We start from the raw sequence: 19,008 nt of genomic DNA on the forward strand, positions 1-19,008 counted from the left end.
CTCTCTGCTTCTGAAAACGATGAAGGCTGATCTGCCTGCAACTGTATTTCCCTATCTTCAGATCCAGACCATTCCCTGACATCAGGTAAGGTAAGAGTCCTTTCTGATATGCAGCACTGCATATTCTTAAGCAAGAGCCCTGCCTCTTCTAGTTATTGCACCCTATAACCTTTTCATCTGCTCCCAACCATCTGCAGATAGGAGGCCTCTGTAGTCTTAAGGAGTTTGTTTAATCAGCTAACGTATACCCAATGGACCCTCATTTCAGAAATCTCAAAAAGCTTCATACTCTGCTCTGTACCACTACCATAACACAACACAACACACTCCCAGATTTTCATGGTCCTCCATTCTCAAAAAAACCCACCTCTCCAATCATAAAAAGCACTAATGTTTTATTAGATGGTACAAGTATAGACACAAGTTGTTTTCAGGTATTGATACAAAATAAGGTAAGTTGAGATGGTGACTACAAGGATGGACTCCCACCACCACGACCATTTGTGTGTATATTCATTTCTCCACACATATATAGGGCCAGATTCAACTAAATAGCTGCACTTGTGTTTTTGATATTTTGTTGGGAGCTGCTCAGAGTCTCTGGGGCAACCCAGTCAGATGGGAGGCATATAAATAATAAAATTATTCTTATTATTATCCAGTGTCCTGCAATGAGTCCTGCTAACACCAGTGTGGCTTCCATCACTCTCCTACTCCATGTGCCCCCAAATAAGCTGGGGGGGGGGTCCAGGAGAACCCCCAGAACAGTGTGTGTGGGGGAGAGAGGAGATTGTACTGTCTGGAAAGCACAAATGTTTGCATTGTCAGAATGTTTGCCTTAGCGCAATGTTGAATTCCACTCACAATGCTTAAAAAGGGCTATAGTTTCATATTACAGTTCTAATTTGTGGTGGAGGAGGAGAATTTATGTTGAAAATACAGCCATTGTCCTTTATTTTTAATAGATGCAAAGTAATAAATCCACAATCCCGCTAGTATAAATTAAGGGGGATAAAGCCTCTTCTATTTGATGAGTATTTGAAATGAGAAAGCCTTCCTCCAAGTATATAAATACGGAAATCAAATAAAAGTGCTGCCAGCAACTGGACAATGCTAATAGAAAAAAGGGACAGCTAATTAATATCAGTGAGAGGACTATGCAAACTCATGAATCCTAATTTCTTTGGCTATAATCCTCACTGTTTCAGATAGATATATGCATATACACAACAAATTCCAACCACATCCTTGGGATTTTGGGTGCTTTCAGACTATCACTATTTTCGGATGGGATCCGATCACATGCTGACAAATTCAGGTTGCATAATCAAAGCTGATTTGCTGCTCCTGTGCAGCAGACCCACTTCTTCCTCCAAAACTCAGACTTTTGCCTTAAGGAAAGTGACGGGGAAAGGCACTGGAAAGCGTGGGATAACATTTGCTTCACACAATGTCATTTAACCTTTCTATAAACAGTCTGACTAATGTCCACACAGGCAAATCAGGATGAATGCTCAATAAACAGGTCATGTGGAACTGACCTTTGCCGCAGTGTGCTGAACTGCAGACTTTGGGCACTGTCCAGAGGGGTTATCTCCTGCACAAGGTCCAGTGATGCATATGAGAGTTATTCACTGAGTGTGCTCCCATGCAATTCCTATGCATTTCAATGGGATGCCAGGTAGAGATATTCACAGTGGATTTCATTTTAATCCAAATGTAAATCAAGACAATTTTAAATACCCAAGGACAGAATGAGGATGAAGCATTGTTCCTTGATCTTTGTCGGCGCTTGATAACTGTACAAGTTCCTTTTGGGCACCTCATTTCACGCCATCCGAATACCTATCTATGCAGACGCACGCTCAGAGAACACAGTTCAAAGAGCGGTATACTCAGACATTCGCAAGCCATAACCTTCTGGAGAATTTCAGTTTCTGTGGAGCCAAGGAACATTAGGAAGCCAATTCCTCCCAAGAGCACGTTTATATCAATCTAAAATTCATTTTGGCTGAAATATTTATGATTTTTGGAAGGGAGGGGGCAGCGCGGGAGTTTGGCTCAGTCAGATCAAGTTAGCTGAAGCTGCCAGTGTTGACAATAGTCGAGATCTCCCTGTCCCCTACCTCCCTACACTTAAATGTGCGTCTCTCCCAGAGTCCTTCCTTAATGCTGTAACATAATTCATTAGGACAGCTTTAATGAGTTGATAATTAGTCTGGAGGGAGGGGGCGAGGGGTGGGGGGAGAGAAATGCTAGACAGAAAGAAAGGAAAGGAGGCTGGGGCAGCATAAAGAGTCCTGAGAGAGCTCTTTGTCAACAAAATGGATCTGCCTCGCAGGCAGTAAAACTTTCAAATGACCTTCATGTCAAAGTATTAGGCTGCTGGTCTTTTTTTCCCCTTTTTTTGCTAGATGGTATATTCATAAACATAAAAAAATACACATATCATTCAGAAGGCACTAAAGTGTGCCTGAAAGATGTGGCGCAGCCCCTCCCTTCCCCCATTTATTTTTAAGGAACTGAGGTAGCCTTCAAGCAATGGAAGGGGGAAAGTAACATCTAATATCGCTGCTTTTCATCTAGACTGAAAAATGACATTAACAGCAGGCTCGTCTTTGTTTTCTAGGTTGCCAAACAAGGCACTAAAATGTACACAGAGCTGAATAAATTTGAAGATAACGGGAAGCAGATCTGAAGCCACAGAGAAAGGAGGTTTTAGCTGACTTCACAGAAAATTGCCCATTTGGGTTTTTGGACTGTGGGAAAGTTAGAAAATGGCTACTCTGGTTATGTTTAATCTGCGGTGTACAATATGGCTGGGGATATTATAAATAGAGCCTAGGGCTTGCCAATCAGAAGGTCAGCGGTTTGAATCCCCATGACAGGGTGAGCTCCCGTTGTTTGGTCCCAGCTCCTGCCCACCTAGCAGTTCGAAAGCACGTCAAAGTGCAAGTAGATAAATAGGGACTGCTCCGGCGGGAAGGTAAACGGCATTTCTGTGCACTGCTCTGGTTCGCCAGAAGCGGCTTAGTCATGCTTCATCTGAGGACCCTAAAGGAAGCAGACAATCTCATATGAGAGGAGGTAATCCTTGAGATACTCTGTTTGTAGGCTATATTTAGAGTTTTAAAACAGGGGTGAGGAACTTTTACTGTCCAGGTATTGTTGGACTCCAACTCCCATAAGCCCTAACCAGCCGGACCCCTGGTCATGGATATTGGGAATTGTGGTCCAGCAACATCTGGCAGACCACAGATGAGCTACCCCGGTTTTAATACCAAACCGAGTCTGTATAATTCAGCCAACACTGCTGGTTTTACATATCTGGCCATTTTCCTTTGCTTTCAGTGATGGTGCAGGACCGACTGATTCCTGCTAGTTGAAACAGGCAAAATGAATTTTTATCTGATATAAATAAATCAGTGAATTGGTGGGCAAGAGAGAATGAGAGGTGGAGAAAAGGAGGAAATGGCGTCAAAGCACAGACAGGCTGTGACACTTGCGCTAAATTGAAGTCAATGTACTACTGTCAACTTGGGAAAATACCTCTTATCTAAATTAGCTTGAGGCAGGGTTTTTATGGCAGTTATAAACCCCTGGAAGTTTGTATTTTTAATGGAGGCATTGACAAACCTTAATTATAGCAGTGCAAGTGCCTTTCTAAACAGCATTTTAAAGAGGTGAACAACAGAAAAAGGTGCCAGAACACAAGTCAGTTGTTTGATAGTATTTGTCAAGTAATGGTGTGCCATGCAGGGAGGGCACATTGTGAAATGACTGATCAACGTGTATTTGCTTTCTTCAAATACACAAAGGCAAACTGAATTAATCTCGTGGCTTTATTTGGGTGGCATGGTTTATGCTCTATGCAGAATTGAGCTTAACTGATTCATAAGGCAAAATATAACCATTATATATCCTGCTGTGTGGCACAAAATTGCAATGCTATCTACCTACTACATATATATATATATATATATATTCTCACCCTAAAGGAAGTGGGCAAGATCATATGGGAGGAGGTAGTCCTTCAGATAGGGCTTTGAAACTGAAGTGGGAACCTGTGCCCTCCAACCCCCAGATGATGTCGAACTAAAGGGAATGTAACAGGGGTGCCATCTTGCCCTTGGGATTGTGGGTGTCCCTGCCATTGCAACGCAGTTGTGTGACGTCACATTTGCATGCCATGCTTGTGATGTGACACACATGACGTGCAAGTGTGACATCTCGGCCCATGTTGTGGGCGGTGACTGTGGCTCCTCTTCCTTCTCCTCTCCACAGCCAGTGAGGCAACCTTTTCCATGGGGAGGAGCTTGGACTTGGAGGCAGAGGGCCTCTTCCTCCAAGGCCCCCCACCCCAGAAAAGGGTGCTTCGCTGGCTGGCTGTGGAGGACAGAGCTCAACAGCTTCTCTTCAGAGGAATATGCACATCTCTATTGCATTTTGTAGATTCTCTGAGGATCTACAATAGACACCTTCTCTGGTCAGTATGCATAGTCTCTAAAAACATGCATTTCCCCCCTACTGTGTGGTAGTGCTTGTGAAGCGATAGCGACAGCTTCTGGAAAAACCTTGAGAGTTCTCATTGAAATCTCTCCAGAAGCCTTTAATCTCTGGGAAAAACTCTGGAAGAGCGACCTGAAGTTTACAGCATGTTATTCCTTGAAGGAGAACTACTTGAAAATGATTTACAGATGGTATTTAACGCCGAGTAGACTTGCTAAGATGTATAGGACTGAATCGGATAAGTGCTGGAGATGCAATGAGGTCGAGGGTATGTTCTTTCATATGTGGTAGACTTGTAAAAGGGTAAAAGAGTATTGGGAAATAATTTATAATGAATTGAAAAAAAATGTTTAAAAGCACCTTTCCAAAAAAGGTTTGGAAAGTCATTTTTGTTGGGGATAATTCAGATGGAAATTCCCAGGTGTATGCCACTACGATGGCCTGTGTTTTGTTAGCCCAGAAATGGAAAACGAGCGAGGTCCCAACCAAAGAAGAATCGCAACTTAAACTGATGGCATATGCGCAGCTTGCGGATCTAACTTATAGAATAACAGAACAAGAAGAACATTTGGTTAAAGAAGATTGGAAAATGTCTATTGAATATATTGGGGGGGGGGATTGTCTACACTTGAAAGCGTTGGCAGCATTAAGATAAATTCAACAGTGTAAATAGAGACTTCCGGGTTGGCGCCATCGCCGAATGGCGGACTCCCTCCGAGCTCCGGAGGGAGCCTGCTCGGCAGGGGCTGGGTCCTACCGCACCGGCGATGCGGGGACCCTTAAAAACCACGGCCACGGAGGCCGTGGACATGGAGACTCGGCTGGCACCGCTAGCGCCCTCCCGACTCATGAAGGAGCCTTTTTAAAGGCTACGGATCGGGTGCCGGGGAGAAGCGTGGTGCTTTGAGTCCTCTGCTATCCCTGCCGAGCGAAGCCGCATGCCATCCGGTGGAGAGCGCTGACTTCTTCCATTGAAAATTCGGACTTCTTAACAACAACCCGTGAGTAATTTGGAAACCGGGTTCAAAAGGAGAAAAAAAGAATTTTTTTTCGGATTGGACACGAGCGGGGGGGGATCCAAAAAGGAAGTCAGTCCCCCCCCCTATTGTAAACCTTCCAAAACAAGGATGGGGAAACCAAGGTCCAAAAAGATTTGTATTGCTGATAAAAACTAAGAATTCCACGATGGGGAACTACAAGAACTGTGCTGGAGGAAGAATTGAGGGAAAAGGGAAACGTAACCCCCCCCCCGGGAACCGGGGTGATTGAAGAGAGAGCCTGGTGAAAAGAGTCGGAGATTTTGACAGCTGTCAAAGTAGCTGTCAAAGTCGGAAAGCAGAGAGGATTTTATTATGAGAACTTTGCTGGTTAAATTTGTTACAATTTGCTATAACCCGTTAAAACTTGGATACAAAATGGCGAAAACATGGATAACAATCGGACTTTTGGACTAGAGAAAACAAAGTTACAACAATCCCCCTAGAGGAGTTTCGGGACATTACAAAGATGGTCGTAAGTGGAAAAATACCATTGGAATTTTACAGGACTGGTTATCTTCTGGGAAAGCTGCAAAACGGAAATAATATTTTGTCTACAGGGTGTTCAGCTAAAGGAGACAATAGAATTTTCTATTGAAGAAAGGAAGGGACTGAACGCAAGTTTTTGTTCCTGAATAACAATAATCCCTGCAGAGTTACTAAACTTCTGAATTAGAACGTTTTAGCAGCGGAACAAGAGGAAATTGGACTACAACTTGGAAAGAACAATGGGGGGAGTTTTATTAAAGATTTGAAGTTAAATGTTTAAAAAAAAATAACTATAAAAAGAAAAAGCCAGCAAGGAGTTGGGGGAAATAGGTGATTTATGGACTTTAAGAATTCCAGGCAGATAACATGGTTTGGTGGTCAGGGGGAAATTAAACCGGGGACAGGGGGGGGAGAACTAAAATCCAAAGGCTTGTCAACTTTTTTTTCTGAATTGGCTCTTTTTCATCTATTATACTTTTCATTTCTTATTTCTTATATTTCTATTGTGTGGGGTGTCCTTATTATTAAAAAAAGGGAAATTGTGGAATGAAAATGGGGTGGGCCCTGGGGAGAGAACTTTTGTTTTTTTATTAAGGGTATTGATGAGGAGTGTATAAATTTTAAATTCGAATAATGGTCTAAACAAATTAAGTTTCAATTAGAACTGAGAGCTTGTGGAGCCAACAATATGAAAGTGGAATATGGTAGGGGTGGGGGAAGGGGGGAGTCCCGGAAAGTGGATGTATGAAAATAAGGCTTTTTTTTTGCTTTTTTTTTAAAGCAATTTATTAAATTTTACAATAAAAATAAACATGATAAACAATGTAACATTGATCTTAACATATTTTCACATTTTCTTTGGACTTCCTCACATCTCCCGCTCCCATTTTCATCGTTAAAACATTTTGTCAGCAATTTATCATCTTATTTAAATTCTTATATCCCTTCTATATTTCCTAATCTTGTAATTCTCAGAAGGAGCTAAATTTCACAGTCTTACTTATTTTCTTAAAAACTTCTAAATTTAGTGGTGCTCAGTTATTTTGATCTAGCATCTTATTTAACATTCACTCAAATTGCAATACTTTTGTAAATAGTTCTTAAATTTCTTCCAGTCCTCCTCAATCCTCTCTTCTCCCAGGTCGCGGATTCTGCCGGTCATTTCAGCCAGTTCCATGTAGTCTATCAGTTGTATCTGCCATTCTTCCAGTGTGGGTAGATCTTGAGTTTTCCAATGTTTTGCGAGAAGTATCCTTGCTGCTGTTGTTGCATACATAAAAAATGTCTGGTCCTTCTTTGCCACCCCTTGGCCGACAATACCCAAAAGGAAAGCCTCTGGTTTCTTAGTGAAGGTATATTTAAATACCTTTTTCAGTTCATTGTAAATCATTTCCCAGAACGCCTTCACTTTAGGGCAAGTCCACCAGAGGTGGAAGAACGTTCCCTCACACTCTTTGCATTTCCAACACTTATTATCAGACAGGTGGTAAATTTTAGCAAGTTTGACTGGGGTCATATACCATCTATAAATCATTTTCATTACATTTTCTTTCAGGGCGTTACATGCAGTAAATTTCAATCCATTACTCCACAACCTCTCCCAGTCCTCAAACATGATATTATGCCCAATGTCCTGTGCCCACCTTATCATAGCCGATTTAACCGTTTCATCTTGTGTATTCCATTTCAACAGCAAGTTATACATCCTTGAAAGTACTTTAATCTTTGGTTCTAACAATTCTGTTTCTAATTTCGATTTCTCCACCTGGAACCCTAGTTTCTTATCATTTTTAAAGACTTCTTTAATCTGAGCGTAATGTAACCAATCTCGCACTTTGTCTTTCATTTTCTCCAAACTCTGCAATTTCCAATTGTCTCCATCCTTTTCTAGTATTTCCCAATATTTTGGCCATTTAGCCTCCATATTGGGTCTTTTTCGGGCCTTGGCTTCCAAAGGTGAAAGCCACCTTGGTGTTTTATTTTCCAGCAAGTCTTTATATTTTGTCCAGACATTAAACAATGATTTTCTGACAATATGGTTCTTAAAGGCCTTATTTGCTTTAACCTTGTCATACCATAGATATGCATGCCATCCAAAGGTATTGTTAAACCCTTCCAAATCTAACACATCAGTGTCTTCAAGAAGTAGCCAATCTTTTAGCCAGCAGAACGCTGCGGCTTCATAATACAACTTTAAGTCTGGCAGGGCAAAGCCCCCTCTTTGTTTTGCATCGGTTAATATCTTAAACTTAATTCTGGGCTTTTTGCCCTGCCAGACAAACTTAGAAATGTCTCTCTGCCACTTCTGAAAGCACTCCGTTTTGTCCAAAACCTGAAGTGTTTGAAATAAGAACAACATCCTTGGCAATACATTCATCTTGATAGCAGCAATTCGGCCTAACAAAGAAAGTTTCAATTTTGACCAACTATCTAAGTCTCTCTTAATTTCTGTCCAACATTTTTCATAATTGTCCTTAAATAGACTTAGATTTTTTGCTGTTATGTTTACCCCTAGGTATTTTACTTTTTTAACCACATTAAGTTCCGTCTCATTCTGAAACCGTTCTGACTCTATATTAGTCAAGTTTTTCCCCAAAACCTTAGTTTTCTGTTTATTTAGTTTAAATCCAGCCACCCGACCAAAATCATTAATCAGTTGTAATACTCTTTTCGTACTGGGCTCTGGCTTCTGCAAGGTCAAAACCAGGTCATCTGCGAAAGCTTTTAATTTATATTGTTTCTGACCGACCTGAATTCCTTCCACCAACCGATCCCTTCTAATCATCTTCAATAGCACTTCCAGAACCGAAATAAATAACAAGGGGGAAATAGGGCAACCTTGTCGTGTCCCTTTTTCGATTTTAAACTCTTCTGTAACCACATTATTAACTATCAGTTTAGCTTTCTGTTCTGAATATATCGCCTCAATCCCATTCTCAAAACCCCGTCCCACTCCCATCTCTTTTAAATTTCCCATCATAAATTTCCAGGAGATATTGTCAAAGGCCTTCTCCGCATCTATAAAAATTAAAACTGCTTTTGTATTTATGTCTGTTTGCAAAAGTTCCAAAATGTCAATAATGTTCCTTGTATTAGCAAACAGATGTCTTCCTGGGAGAAAGCCAGCCTGGTCCTTATGAATTACTTCATTTAAAACTTTTTTAAATCTATTTGCCAAAATGTCTGCAAATATTTTGTAATCCACATTTAAAAGAGAGATGGGACGGTAGTTCTTAAGTTGTGTCTTTTCAGCTTCCGACTTTGGTATTAATGTGATAAACGCTTCCTTCCACGACTCCGGTGCCCTCCTCCCCTCCATTATTTCATTGCTGACCTCCAACAAAGGTTGTATCAAATAGTCTTTCAATGTCTTATAGTACTTGGAGGTCAGCCCATCTGGTCCTGGAGATTTGCCAAGTTGCATGTTCTGGATAGCTTGTTCGATCTCCTGTCGTGTTATTTTAGAATTCAGGATTGTCCTATTTTCTTGTGACAATTTAGATAGTCCGTTTTTTGCCAGAAATTGTTTAATCTCAACATCATCTTGCGGCCCTTGGGTGTATAATTTTTTGAAGTATCTCTGGAAACACTTTCTAATGTCCACTGGATTCTGGATGTTTTTTCCATCAACCTCTAAGTTTGTAACAGTATTTAATCTTTGTCTTCTCTTCAACTGCCAAGCTAGCAGTTTTCCACATTTATTCGCCGACTCAAACGTTTTTTGTTTCATTAATTTAACCTTCCATTCAATTTCCTGATTTATCAATTTAGAATATTGTGTTTGATAAAGTTTAATTTCTCTCAGAGTTGGCTGTGACTTCGGATTCACTCTTAATTTCTTCTCTAATTCTTTTATTTTATCCAAGATCTTATCTTTTTTCTCATTTTGTGTTCTTTTCTTCACTGCATTCTGTTGTATCAAGAATCCCCTCATTACAGCTTTGCTTGCGTCCCAGATTATTCTTTTTTCCACCATATTATTCATGTTTATCTCAAAGTAGTCCTTCAAAACTTTTTGGGCCTTCTTGGTAATTTCCTGATCTCTAAACAAATTGTCATTCATCTTCCATCTAAAGGATCCGGTTGGTAATAGTGTCATATCCATCTTTACTGCATTATGGTCGGAGCAGGTCTTTGGGCAGATTTCCACTTTTCTGACCTTAGGTGCCAGGCCTCTAGAAATCCATATTTGGTCGATTCTTGTCCAGGTCAGTTGGGCTTCAGAAAAGAATGTTCCCTCTCTTCCTAGTGGGTTCTTTGTCCTCCAAATGTCAATCAAATCCATATTGTCAATCATTTCAAAAAAGGTTTTAGGTAGTCTGCCGTCTTTTGTAACATTTTGACTTTGTGACTTATCCATGTTAGTTGATACGACCCCATTCATATCTCCCATCATTATGATGTTGTTGTAGTCTAAATAGTCCAGCATTGTCTCCTGCAACTTCTTGTAAAATTCCGATTTCCCTTCATTAGGTGCATAAATTCCTAATATCAGCAGTTTCTCTCCTTGATATTGTATCTCAATAGCCAAAATTCTTCCATGTTCATCTTTAAATAGGAATTTAGGTGACAGGCTCTCTTTTGCATATATCACCACGCCTCTCTTCTTCACTTTGTCCGAAGCTACAAATTCCTGACCCAATCTTTTATTTATTAACACTTTTCTGTGGAGCCTCGTCACATGTGTTTCTTGTAAACAAATAATGTCCAATTGTTCTTTTTTTAATATATGAAATATTTTCTTCCTTTTTTCCGGAATGTTACAACCATTAATATTCCAACTCAACAGTTGCAGAGACATCCTGAACTATCTGGTTATTTTTCAAGGGGTGGTATCTTCTCAGGGTCTTCAGGTTCCACAGATGCTGATGTTGGTACTGGCGTTGCCTCAGGCCCAGAAGGTACTTCAATTCCTTTTTGAAGGTCCTCTCCGTATGTAGACAGGAATTTGTCTCTCTCTTCCAGTGTTTTCACTTTGACCTTTCTCCCTCTAAAGGTAAAAGATAATCCTTGGGGAAATTCCCACCTGAATGGAATTGCGTTGCTCCTTAGTAGTTTAACAAGTTCAGAATAGGCGGCTCTAAGATCAAGCAGTAGTCTTGGGATATCTTTATAAATTTCAATTCTTCTATCCAACACCTCCAGTGATTTTACAAAGTGTAGTCCCAAAATCTTATCCCTTTCCTCCTTTGATCTCAATGTTATCAAACAGTCTCTGGGCCTCTCCTTCTTTATAAATCTTCCAAGTCTGAAAGCTGACACAATTTTAAAGTCCTTTTCTTCCAAGTTCCAGAACTTGGAGAATTCTTTGGTCAAAAACTCAGTTAGATGTCCTTCTTCTGCCTCTTGTAGTGATCTAATCCTTAAGTTGTTCTCACGGTTTCGCAGTTCTATCATCGAGAGATAAATCTGGTGTTCCCCGACTTGTTTAGTGAGTGGTCTTACCTCTTGCTCTAAATTTTCAAATCTTTGTCTGGTGTCCTCAGTCAATTTCCGATTTTCTGCTGAGGCCTCCGTTAGCTGTCCAATTGCTTGTGCATTCTGTGCCACTTGTGTGGTTAATTTATTTAGACATTCTGTATTTTTATCAATCTTTGCTGATTGCGCATCTGCTTTCTTGTCCAAAGCTTCCAATTTTTCAAAAATTTTGTCTAGTACAGAAACAGATGCTCCTGAGGCCATATCTTCCAGTTGTAACTGCTCTGCTTCGCCCTCTCCCTCCACTTCTGAGGGCAAAGTAGGCACAGATGATCTGCGTGTCTGTGAGGCTGAGGTTAGAGTTGTTAAAGTTGTTTGTTTAGCTCTCCCTCTTTTTCTTGTGCCACTCATTCCAACGTTATCTGTCAGTCAAGGTCACACTGAGTTGTTCCCATGGGAATGGAAAGGTCCAGAGCAAGCAAACAGCAAGGGAATCGAAAGTAAAAAGTGTATGTAAAGTCACTGTTATAATCCAATCCTCTAGAGGGAGCTTAATCTGTCTTTCAGAGTCTAATTTAATGTCCAAGAACCTTCAAATACAAATGTTTAGCAGAGTTTATAAATGGTCACTTTGTTGCAGACAGTGCTTATTTATCTCCAAAAAGAATGTTTCAAATTTAAAAGGTCTCAATACCCTCAGATTGTTTCAAGTTCCAATATACAGTATCCAAATCTGCAGTGCTGACAGCTCCCTTAGTACTCAGGCAGGTCCTGACTCTGGGTTTCACCTTCTAGTTTGTAATCCAATAAGAGGAGGAAAGTCAAGTGCAAATAGAAATCCCAAATCTTTAACTTAAAATCTTTACTTTAAGATGCAAGTTCAATAGATGCTTAGATCTGTAAAACTTAGAGTCTCTTTCTTTCAGCCTCCACTCCTCCAGCTGATTGCTTTTTTTTCAAGTTCAATGGCTGCGGAAGACGGACTTCCTGCTTCCACGTCTCTCCGCTCTCAGCCAAGTTCAAGCCAATTTAAGTTTCCCTTTTAAAGTCTCAAATTCAAGTGATTCAGTCTTTTACTCACAAGTTAGTTGCTTTTTCGTCCGGATCCGTAATTTAGCAGGAAAAGGGATCAGCGCTCACCGACAGTAGCAGCGCGGCTTCGCTCCTCAGGCTGTGAAACAGCTCACAGCGCCGCAACCCCCCTCCGTGCTCCGGAGCCCCTTACGGGGTTCCTTCTGCACTTGGAGGGTCGCTCTAGGCGCCCACCGAGCCTCAAGACCCCAGGCTCTTGCCGCCTGGGGTTTTCCAAAGTGGGTCTCCGCTTCGCCGTAGCGGACGACCCGTTGCCTGCGGAGCCTCCTCTCCCGTTCAGAAGAGGACCGCCATTGCCGTTCGCGCCGCCCCCGGAAGTCCGAAAATAAGGCTTTGAATGTACTTTAATCTTTACTTTCTGTATTTTTGAAAATTTTAATAAATATCATTTTAAAAAAACAACAAAAAAACAACAACAACAGTGTAAATAAGTTTTGATGGAAGAAATCATGGAATACTGAATGGTTTAGTTTATATAAAATAAGCAGGGATTTATGCTATGTAAAATGAACCATGGAAAGAGAAGAAGGGAAGTCATGGATATTCTAAGGTTGTTTAAATGAATATTCTAAATTGTAAAACAGGAAAATATCTCTCCAGAAGCCAGCACTGGCTTCTCCATTGGTTGCAAAGGCAGTGGGGCGCCTCTTGATCATCCACCATCTGAGGTGGCTGCCTCATCCTACCTCATGGGTGGGCCGGCCCTGCATGCCACTACTAAGCTTCTTCCTAACCTTAACGGCAGCAGAGGTGGGGACAGTTTTAATCAGAATTGTGGGAGGGGGAGGGATGGTTCCAAACTTTCTTCTCCCTGAAATCCCCAGCTGAGAGTGTTGAGAACAGGGTTGGATGGTGGAAGAAAGTCCATCTTTAGCTAGGCCCTTTCTTCCTGCTACTGAGCTGCCCAATGGGAGTGTTTGTTGTGAGCTATGTAAGATGACACAGCGTGCCAAAAGCAGCCTGGGGAAAACAGATGGCACACTTTTGAAAAATAAATGGAGGGGGGAGGCATTTTTCTTGGAGACAATTATGCTTAAGGGAGAATGCGCATTTTACCCGGTAAGTGTACCAAATGCAGTTGAGATCTGCACATTCTCCAAGGCCTGATGGAAATCCTTATCTGTGATTACTGTGACTGCACATCTTTGCTCCATCATGTTCCCAGTTTACGTCAGAAGAAAGAAAAAGAGGCAGACCCATTGGGGGCATCAAAATAAGGCCATTTCTTAGAAGGTCTCCATTGTATGCGCATGAGCATATGTATGCCTGTGCCCACAAAAGAGAGAAAAAGATTCATGAGCAGCACAATAACTTTCATCGACAAAGAAAATTCTTTTTGGGAACTACTGGAGGCTTCCCAATAACAGTAAAAGCGCTAGCAGCCAGGCACAATCATGTTAATGCATTCACTATCTTCCTCTAAAAGGATGAAGACATAATTTAATTTGGAGGCTCCTGGTGTTCTGAATTCCCCTTGCACACTGACACAGCACGTTGCCAGACAGCCTTTTGCTTGCCTCCCTTAAAGGTGACCCATTAAAGAAGCAAATAACCAATTCTTTGGACAACTGCAAAGACTTCTAATCAACTGATGGGTTTTCTGGTCTCGGATGCTAGGACTCTTCACAGGCAGTGGGAGTTGGGCTCAGTCCTTGGCGTTTGAAATAAAATTCCAGGTGCCTGGCTGTCCCTCTCTGTATAGCCAGCTGCCACCTTTCTGCGTCCCTGGGAGCTTACCTTTCTTGCTGTAGCTATTTTTGAACTGCCAACACTATAAAGCTACATTCACAGGATGCTAAAAATTGCCGTTCCATTATGGGGAGGGGGAGTAAGGTGCCAAGCAGCGCTTTCCAGATACCTCTCACTGTAGCAGCTACACACCAGTAATCCTCAGAGAGGATTCAGTGTATCCTCTGAGCTTTACCACCACAATTCATCATGTTACCCACACCACTGGGCTATCTATACCAGAATCAAGAAGAGAGGACAACAGAGGAAAGAGCAGAATGGGAAACAGTTGAGACTGATTTCCAGTCTCTGAGGAGACTTCCTGCTTTCATAAGTAGTGACAGGTGGTACAAACTGGAGGTGTGGTAAGCTCCTTCCCCAGTAAATCTATTGTTAAGAATACAAGGAGAAAGTCTTCTGACGGACTGCATTTAAAATAAATAAATAAATAAGAATAAGTTGTTGGTGTTATTTTAAGTTGCTTGTTTTCACCATGTGTAGGTAGGGACAGGGAGAAATTCAGTTCCTAATATGTACTTCCCAAAACAATACACAAACCAAAATGCAGCCGTCCTTTGAAATTTTAACTTCTCCAAATTTTGCTCTCCCAAAATGTGTACATTATAGGAAAGTGTGCCTAAGTATGTATTTGTCAGTGAAAATAGCATACAGAGATGCATTATATTTTGCAAATTTGGTATACTAGGCATCAAAAAATGTGCATGTTAGAGGAAATGTGCAATAAAAGGATGCCCGTTTTTTTGGCGAGGGCTTCTTAAAATAACAAATTGCAAACAAATACTGAAACATGCCAAGGTGAATTCAAGACTAGAAAAATGAGCAACTAAAATGGAGAGATTTGTTTATCCCTCCATGTGAGGCAGCCTGAGCTCGTGAGAGCAGACATTCATTCAGATCATGCCAGAGCAACCCTGGCTTCAACTCTTCCTGAGCAGCAAATGGTTTGTATTGGGCTGCTATTTAAAAGTATCTAAAGGATAGAAAGACTTTGCTAAAATATGTCTTTCTCTTACTTATTTTATATATCAGATGCCATGGAAGAAAGCTATGAGGGATTTGTTGCTGGCATCCATCTGTGTCGAGAGACAATGGAGTGCGCCTCCGGGGGTGAAGTCAAACTATGAGTGATACTTAAGAATAAAATGCAGTAGAGACAGGCATAAAAATGGATAAAATAAGAGCCAAGAAGGGGAAAAAATATGAAATTGATAAAAATTGCCTCCCTTTCTTTGTTATTTTCAACCTCAAATATACCTGCTTTGTTTGGTGTGTGTGAACGTCCTGTTGCCTCTGTCCCCCTCATCATTAAAGCCTTTCATTTTCTGTTTACACAGAATCATAGAATTGTATTTTTTAAAAAAATAATTTTTATTGAATGATTTTATATTACAAAAAACATTACAACCATACTACCACAAAATATAATTGAGAAATAAAAATTACATACATCAATATTTTGTTTGTTATTTGTTATTTACCATCTTATTTCCTTCCAAACATCCCATACAACACACACACACACAAAGAAAGAATAATAATGATAATAATGAAAATAAATATTTTCCCCCTTTTATCTTAAAAAATATTTTCTTCAATTTTGACTTCCTGTCAAGTCCCTTCGCATATGTTTTATCATACAATTGAATGTACACAAAACAATAAACCTTTCTATATAAATTTTCCAATACATTCAGAAAACATAATAAATCCTTAATTGTTATCCACCTCCTGAATCATAGCATTGTAGCGCTGAAATGTACCTAGTCCAATTCATCTAGTCCAAGCCCCTGAAATGCAGGAATCACAGCTAAGTGATTCCAGCGTGATGAAGGAACAAAGTTATGCAGATGAAGAGATGGAAAATGGGCTATGGAAAATGGGCAGGCTGATTCTCAATGGCTGGAGGAAGCAGGGGCGGGGACCAGGCCCCACACCCATGTTTCCTTGAACCATATCCCTTGGTCCTCTGTAAGTAAATTGCTGTCATTCATTTCAGTGGAAAGAGAAAAAAACAACTGTTGCACTGGTCAATCTGCTCTCTGCACAGAACATATAGAGAACATCCAGCCCTGGGAGGCTTTGTAGGAGAGCTGCTCCAGAGGAAGAACTGTGAGAGGAGAGAGAATTTCTGCCGGCCACCAGGCAAAGGCTTCTCCACCTGCCTTGCCCCAGCCTCCAACCCTGAGAGCCTTTCTCTGACCATGACTTTGAGAACAGCAGAAGCAGCTGGAAAAAGAAGAGTTCAGGGATATATTTTTAAAAATAATTTTACAAGTTGTGTGTCCTTGTTTCTCAATTTGATCCTTTTACATGGTTTTGTATGCTTTGTGGTATTTTATACATTATGATTTGCTGTTATTTTTATTGATTATAAATTAGTAATTTTTTATTGTAACTGATAAGTGCAAACTGTTTAATTATTATTTGCTGATGTTGAATTTTACTGTTTACTATCAGATTTTAATGGAGTATTGAATATTGCTTTATTTAATATAAGTTCCTTATTTTAAAGTAATTGTGATTTTTTTATTGGATCAGATTATTACTATTGTCTGATGTTTTATTATGTTTTTATATGTTCTGGAAGCCGCCCAGAGTGGCTAGGGTAACCCAGTCATATGGGCGAGGCATAACAAAAAATATTATTATATTATTATGTGCTGTAGCCTGCAATAGTGGGGTAGGAGAGCTGAAAATAATGGCAATATATTTCACATCTGGCAACCAATGCGCCCCTTTGCTTTCAGATAGCACATGGGTAGACGAGTCTAAAAATCCTGGGATATCAATTTTTTCATCCTTCTAGTGGCTATAGTGGCTCATTTACCAGAAGTAATGTATTTAGTGTTAACTCTAGAGGTGTATACTCAATCCTGACCAAACTAAGCCTCCTAGGGCACAATATACACTTCCATAGTTAATGCTAGAGGGCTGAGAAAATTTGTGTCCTGGGCTTTTTAGACTTGTCTACCCATGTACTATCTGAAACCAAAGGGGTACATTGGCTGCCAGATGAGTATTTTTCCAGCTCTCCTACCCCACTAAAATAGAGTCCTTATAGTATGTAAGGTGGTCTTTAAGGTATTATTCACAGCTTTATACACTAGTATAAGAACTCTGAACCTGACATGGTAGCAGATGAGAAGCCAATGCAGTTCTTTTAACCCCAGTGTCAGGTGTTGTCTGTAGTCTGTTTCCATCGCCAGTCTAGCAACAGCAATCTGCACTGGCTGAAGCTTCTGGGCCAGACCCAAGAGCAGCCAGAGAGTATGCTATAATATCAGAGTGTGTTATAATAATAGATTCAGTTAGGTAGCCGTGTTGGTCTGACGCAGTCAGAAAAAATTAAAAAATTGTCCAGTAGCACCTTAGAGACCAACTAAATTTGTTCTGGCTATAAGCTTTTGTGTACATGCACACTTCTTCGGATACCTCTAAGGTGCTACTGGACAATTTTTTAAAATTTGTTATAATAATAGTTTAGCTATTTTAGCTCTTTTAAGTTTCAGAACAATTAACATGCATTATCTGAGTTAAACACTAGAATGCTTAACATTCCCTATAGAGAGAGCAGACCACATCACTTCCACAGCACCTTGCAGCCCTGAGGTTATTAAATAGCACCAAACAAATCCATAATCTCAACCACAAGCCCTTTGCTCAGCTTCTGGTTCATCTGGTGAGTTTTCTTCTGATACCAGGAGCAGGAGGTGGTTGTTTCTGGGAAAGCCATGCCGGAATCTCAAGAGTTAAGCATTCTCGGCGGGTTTAGAAAAATGCCTGGAAACCTAAACTAAGCAATCTCCACCACCAAAAAAAAAGATTGATAATAAAAAAAGACATTTGGGCCATTTGATCATAAATAGTAGAGTTCACTAGCACAAGAAATCATGCAGACTGTGCAGGGAGACATAAAAACCACTGAATTATGTATTAATATGTCATATAAAAGGAAAAAGCACTAAAGAAATATTGTAGGAAAAATAAATAAAACAGCATTAAAAGTGAACATGTCCCATTTGGTCAGTTATTCCAAACATAAAACAACAAAGAGCACAGTTTGGAAGTTAACAACACTTTTAATTTTAGTACTGACTTCCCCCTTGCAAACCGTGCGGAGGTGTGGTCAGAGCGTAGTCCTGAGGATTGATTTTCTGTCAGAGCTCATCTAAATCAGCGTGCGTTTTTTTCCTGGTTTTTTAATACAACTTGGAAGCCGAGAGATGTATGAGCTTGCTGACATTAAATTAGAACTGACACAACCACAAAGGGGATTTCTGGATGAAAATAGCCTCAATTGAAAACTTCTGGCACCAGTGTGGAGCTTGGCTTCCCCCGCCCCCGATGTAAGGTTAGCTGTGTGGGGAGGTGTTCTGAATGGGTGGGTATGAAAAACGGCATGCAAGTTTATCCAAGGCTGTCTGCACAGAGACAATGATATTAATGAGTTCGTCTATACCAGACACAGATAAAGTAGCACTGGAATAACGGAGTTTGACTGATGTTGCTTCATCATGTCTATGCTTGTACCCCAATCCAAAGCCCCACAAGTGCTTGAGTGCATATGCAGATGTTCTTTGGTGGATGAGGCAATTTCACAGGCATGCAAATCAAGGGTGGGGTAACATTTTTTTACAGCCTGAGGGATGCATTCAAGGTTGGCCAGTTCTTCTGGGGCCACATGCCAGCGGCGATTGTGGCCACAGTTGTCACA

Source organism: Podarcis pityusensis (assembly GCF_964106645.2).
Source record: "Podarcis pityusensis genome assembly, chromosome: 3".
Taxonomy (NCBI): Eukaryota; Metazoa; Chordata; class Lepidosauria; order Squamata; family Lacertidae; genus Podarcis; species Podarcis pityusensis.